General features: G+C 34.8%; 1 long non-coding RNA gene across 1 annotated transcript in view; it reads left to right on the forward strand.

Annotated features, from left to right (window-relative positions):
* The first annotated feature begins 2,976 nt into the window (after positions 1 to 2,976).
* LOC106868901 (uncharacterized) overlaps positions 2,977 to 6,263 on the forward strand; it is a 60,772-nt gene continuing 57,485 nt past the window's right edge. Inside the window, exon 1 of the long non-coding RNA XR_001409352.2 lies at positions 2,977 to 3,042. This is a non-coding gene — a long non-coding RNA (uncharacterized LOC106868901). The remainder of the gene's footprint in view (positions 3,043 to 6,263) is intronic.

Here is a 6,263-nt window from a genome sequence, read left to right on the forward strand (position 1 = left end):
GTTAAGGGTATACATGTCTGTGGAGCACTCAGCCACTTGCATGTTAATTTCACGAGCAGGCCTGTACCATTGACCAAATCAACTAGAACCCTGGAACTGATGGAGTGACAGTTTTCTTATTTTATATAAGTATTTATGATGTGATTTGAGGGAGATACAGTTGTTATTTCTAGCAGCTCGAAGCTCTCTCTTTGGCTTATTTTGCTACTGTTATTTATGGTGTTCTGGAAATTTCAGCTTTATTGTTTTTCTTTGAACCATATTTTACTGATTCTAACTTATTTATAGTCAGTATATTTGTTTATTTGTGGGATTTTTTTTTTCATATATTTTGCTTTCTGCTGACACTGTTGTTGTTGTTGTTGTTGTTGCTGTTCCTGTTGTTGTTGTTGTATAATACGATCTCTTACATCTTAATCACTCTAAATTAACGAACAAATTTAAAAATATATAAATATTTGGCATTTGATAAACTAAATTAATTGAATTATTTTGAAAGCAACGAAAAATATAAACAAGTAAATAAATAAGGCAATAAAATGTAATAAAATATATATGCAAAACAAATAAAAAAAATAAAATTAGATGCTGCTTTTGTTTGCTGGGACTTTTTGTTTTGCTTATTTATTATTTATTTTTTGTTGCTTATGTTAATGATTTTACGACTTAAAGCATATTTTTTATTAGATTTATCAGAGTTTAGGATTTTAAATACATTTAGGCAACATGTAGTCTAATACATGAAGAACGAAGACTCATAATACATGGAAAGTCAGGAAACATGGAAAGAAAATGAGGAAAAGCTTGTTCTAAAGCACATTCAGGCTATCGGATGATTTTCTGTTAGGCTTATGACTAATTGTAATGGAATTAATTTTATGAATTAATAAAATTTACTTTTATTAACAAGTTGTTCATTCTACTTCCTTTTCTACATCCACCATCAGTACTTCGCTTTCTCCCGCTATAATTGTAACATAATTATAAAAGTAGTCATAAATGTAACTGCGAAAGTCGTAAAAGAACCAGTAAGGATTGATAAGTACAAGAAGCCACTAAAAGACGAGATTGCGCAAATGTGGGCAATGAAGAAAGGAACAGTCATCCCATTGGCACGACAAACCATGCCAAAGCAGAGAATAGCACCATTGTGTGGCTCCTGGCCTTGCTGTCAGTCAAGCCATCCAACTCATGCCAGCATGGAAAGCAGATGTTAAATGATGATGATGATGATGACAACAAAATCTTTATTACATATGTGAAACCTTCATATTTGCATGTAGTATATAGAGGACTCCCTTGAAGTATTTACTTTCTCTAATTGTTGTTGATAATAGATCCCGTTCATCCTTAATATCTCCAAACCACCCCATGCAATAATGGGAAGGAGGGAGAAGCTAGCTGTGCATCATTGCTAAGTCACTAGCTTTAAATGTCTGAGAGAAAATCCTTGAGCAACTCAAAGGTGTATAACTTTCAATACACACTTGAAGCTATTTCCACCATTCCTTAGATTAAAATGTCTTTGCAGAAGTAATGAATGCCATGACAGCCTGTAATAGCTATCCCAAATATCTTAGACTACATGCCGGCAGGGGATGCCTCTTTTGTATACTTTGTCTCATATTCAGACAATGTCAAGTTACCACCCAAAATAAATATTCCAAACACACACACACACACGCACAGAGAGAGAGGGGGTGCTGAAAAGTTCCTGGCTTTGTGTAAAAGAAAATAGAGGAGGATCAGTTAATTACTCTCTTTACTCTTTTACTTGTTTCAGTCATTTGACTATGGCCATGCTGGAGCACCGCCTGTAGTCAAGAAAATCGACCCCAGGACTTATTCTTTGTAAGCCTAGTACTTATTCTATCGGTCTCTTTTGTCGAACCGCTAAGTCACGGGGATGTAAGCACACCAGCATCGGTTGTCAAGCAATGTTGCAGGGACAAACACAGACACACAAACACAAACACATATATATACACATATATACGACAGGCTTCTTTCAATTTCCGTCTACCAAATCCACTCACAAGGCTTTGGTCAGCCCAAGGCTATAGTAGAAGACACTTGCCCAAGGTGCCACGCAGTGGGACTGAACCCGAAACCATGTGGTTGGCAAGCAAACTACTTACCACACAGCCACTCCTGCACCTATGAATTATGATTTTATTCAACACATTTCCCTCTCAGATTCAAACACTTATTGCAGTGGTCCTTCAGTTTTTCTAAGCCCTGTAAAAAACTTGGATGGTTTGGGTCTCCAGCTCAGGTCTTTCCCAATACCCTTAAAGCCAGGAACTTTTCAGCACCCCATTGTATATGCATGTGTGTGTGTGTGTGTGTGTGTGTGCTTTATCTTTTACTTGTCTTAGTCATTAGGCTGCAGCCATGCTGAGGCAGACTGTGGCCATGCTGGGGCAGACTGTGGCCATGCTGGGGCAGACTGTGGCCATGCTGGGGCAGACTGTGGCCATGCTGGAGCATAGCCTTGCAGAATTTTAAGCCCAATGACTTGATCCCAGTACTTATTCTTCTTTAAACCTAGTACATATTTTATGGGTCTCTTTTGCTGAACCTCTAAGTTATGGAGCCATAAACACTCCAACGCACCCAGTGGCTTCAATGTCATGGTTCAGTAGTAGGATTCCTTCTTTTATTGGTTATGGCGTTTTTGCAGGGCAAATAGTCAGATATAGAACTATTATCAATAATGCTAAAAAAATTTTGGTATTCAATAAATAAACTGTTAAGACATTTAATAAAACAAGGGTATAGATATGGTAAATTTGGTTAAACCCTTTAATCGCTGTTTAGGTGGGAGACTTGAAATTTTAAATAAACATGGGGTCGTATCTAGTCTTCGATTTAGCAAATATTTGTAAAGATTTAGAATGTTAATGATTCAATTATTTGCTTACTACGTCACCAATATTGTTTGAGACAATTGACCAAGTAGTAATTGTGTACTACGTCATCTACAGTTAAGATAAGCTTTTAAGTTCTAGAAGTGATGAACCATGTGGTTTAGAAAAACATGTAAGTGTTAATGCTTTGTAGTTTTGTTATCTTTGAAACAGTTTTAATTTGGCTTTAATAGTAGCAAAGTTTTATAATAATAGTTAATTATAAGTGTACCTTTATTAGTTCCTATTTATAAATTTATTGTTTTTATTATCAGCTTTTGAATTATGAAATGATGTATTTCACTCATAATTATTATATTATTCATTAAATTCAATCGTGTTTTTGTTTTGGAGAGAATTGAAACTGTCTATCTGGACGACAGTCACCCCTCCCCCTCACACACACAAAAAAAAAACGAGCTTTCGGACATTTAAAAATTTTTCCTCTGCAGATTCCTAGGTTTTCGAAGACAGATTCCGAACATGCAAAATATCACGTTTTCAAAATTTTAAATAACACCCCCCACCCCCTCACAAATTTAAAATTTTAAACTTTTTTCGAATTTTTTTTATTCAATCTACGTGGAAAAATACGGAGGTTAACAATATAGCAAATAAAAAATGAATCAATTTCAAATTTTATATGAAAAACTCTAAATTTAATCCACCCCCCCCTCGCCCCTCAGCAAAATAAAGGGTCCACGCGCGCGCAACAATCTCCACACCTCACTGAAAATGAACGACTGAGGCGGGCAACCCATGAACTCCACTCATTCTTAGTTAGATGTGCGAAATAACAGCCAAATCTCCAGTTTTTCTTCTTTCTTTAATTATCTGCTAACAAATTCGGAAATAACGTTTGGGAAAAACATTTATTTTACAAAATTCCAAGGTCAAACTAAAGTGTTTGACCCAAGCAAAAACAAAAAAAGTGCAATAGGTGTACAACAACATGTAGTAAACGAATATGAAAACAAGATTGCAAATAGGGGTGGGGAGATTCGAATAATTAAATCTACAAAAATATCTAATTTGAGCAGTTCAACATATAGATACAAAAACTTAAGTTGAATTACAGAACAGAAGACACTTTACAAGGAAAAAACCTGCACAATTAAAATGATTTGCAACAAACTGGAATTTACTGAGGATAAAATCTCAGCAATATGTTTCAGAAAAGTGTAGAAGTTCTGGAGTCCGTTTTTGGTCATGTTAAAACTCGCTATGCATTCGTCAACAAGTGACCATTGCGTTAGTTTAACTCTGGGATCAAAGTAACATCTTTCTCCAATGAATGATCTTTAGTTAAAAAGCAACAGAGAGCAGACAAACGGCAATTTAGAATTAAAATTAGAAAGTTTAATGTCTTCAAGCATGTATGTGTATATATATGTTTACACACATTTCGAAAAAAGTTACTTAAAAAATTGGTGAGTGGAATTTAAAATTTCAAAAACGTGATTTTGCATATTCGGAATCTCCGTCATCGAAAACTTAGTATTCCACTGAGAATCGTTTACTTTTAAAGCGATAAAACAAGACCGACATATTCCGAAAGCTCGCCTTTTTTTAAGGAGTGGGGGTGACTCGTCCAGCTCCACCATTGAATATAAAGCTTTCACTTTCTGTTATAGTAGTAACTATGGAAGGCTGGTGGGATTATTATTTGTATGAACTTGAAAGATTGGTCGCTATTTTAAGTAATTTAATAATTGTAGGTTTACTATTAATACCGATACAGATGTACATAGATTTATGTGTTTCTTTGTTGTAGTTTAATTTTTTAAAGTTAGTGTTTAATCCTGCCTATATTTAGATTGAATACTACTGTACAAAGCATAAATGTGTTTGAAAGTTGTGTGTTTTGTTTTTTGGTTTGTTTGTTCCCAAACAACACTTTTAGTGCTGTTGACACTGCTGGATAGAATGGTACTGCACATGTGTCGAAACCATAATGATATCCGTGGGGCAGCTGATGATGGAGGTATGTTGGATTGTTGGTATGGCTGTTTTTGTATATATGGAATAGTGTTATAACACATCTTTTGATATATATATAAATAGAAATATTACATTTCTAAATCTCTCAGATTTATACAGTAGCTGCATGATAAAGTGATGGTATGTTGTCAACTTAATGTGACAGTCCCATGAAAGGGAAGAATGCTACTGTTATTTAGCCCTAGGAAACACCGTTTCCTGTTGGCTATTTATTGATTTCCAACAGGTAACAGTGTTTCCTAGGGCTAAATAGCAGTAGCATTCTTCCCTTTCATGTGACTGTCACATTAAGTTGACAACATACCATTACTTTATCATGCAGCTACTGTATAAATCTCTCTGAGAGATTTAGAAATCAGTGAATGTATTTCATTTGAAATATATCTGTTTTCAAAGGTGGATAGGCATTAACAGCTAGCAAGCCATGCTACTCCAGACTGATGGTCAATGACTCTGAAACTAGTCTCTGGATGCTGGCTCTGCTGGGTGGAGGTGCTTATCTACCCCTTTAAAAACATAAGGACACAGAAAATGTGTCATGGCCAACAGGAAACAGTGTTTCCTAGGGCTAAATAGCAGTAGCATTCTTCCCTTTCATGGGACTGTCACATTAAGTTGACAACATACCATCAATTTATATATATATACATTATATACACAAAATATAGAGGTTTAGTTCACTGGTGATCTAAACAATTAGGTATGCAAATCAGATTATTATCTGTAACAGATTATTAGGGCTCCAAGGTTATAACTGAGATGGTAGTTATGGAGCCATTGCAGATTTCCAATATAGCAGATATATAATTGTTAAAGAGGAAAACGAACATTAAGGCAAGGCAAACATCTCAAGTCATATATGTTATTATTATTGGAAAAATTCAAAGTCCTATAACTGTTTCTGGGATGTTCCATTATCGAAGACAAATGGAGAAAATGAGAAAGGTACAGATTAATGAAATGACGTCATAGAGGACAGGAGTAAAGGGATGAAGCAGGAGAAGAAAAAAGAAGCATGAAAGTTCACAGTTCAACTTTCCGATTTTGCTTCTTTCTTCATCTTATTCTTTTACTCCTGTCTATGTTGTCATTTCATTAATTTATACCCTTCTCATTTTCTCTATTTGTCTCCAGTGACAGAATATCCCATAGTCTGGGATATCCCAGAAACAGCTGTAGGACTTTCAATTTTTTTCCCAATAATAATAATGTATATGACTTGAGATGTTTGCCTTAACATTTGTTGTCCTCTTTAACAATTATATATATATATATATATATATATATATATAAATTTAAAGAATGGAGTAAATGCATATTATAACTGCATACTTTTATTCTGACATATGTTTC

Source organism: Octopus bimaculoides, chromosome 2 (genome assembly GCF_001194135.2).
Source record: "Octopus bimaculoides isolate UCB-OBI-ISO-001 chromosome 2, ASM119413v2, whole genome shotgun sequence".
Taxonomy (NCBI): Eukaryota; Metazoa; Mollusca; class Cephalopoda; order Octopoda; family Octopodidae; genus Octopus; species Octopus bimaculoides.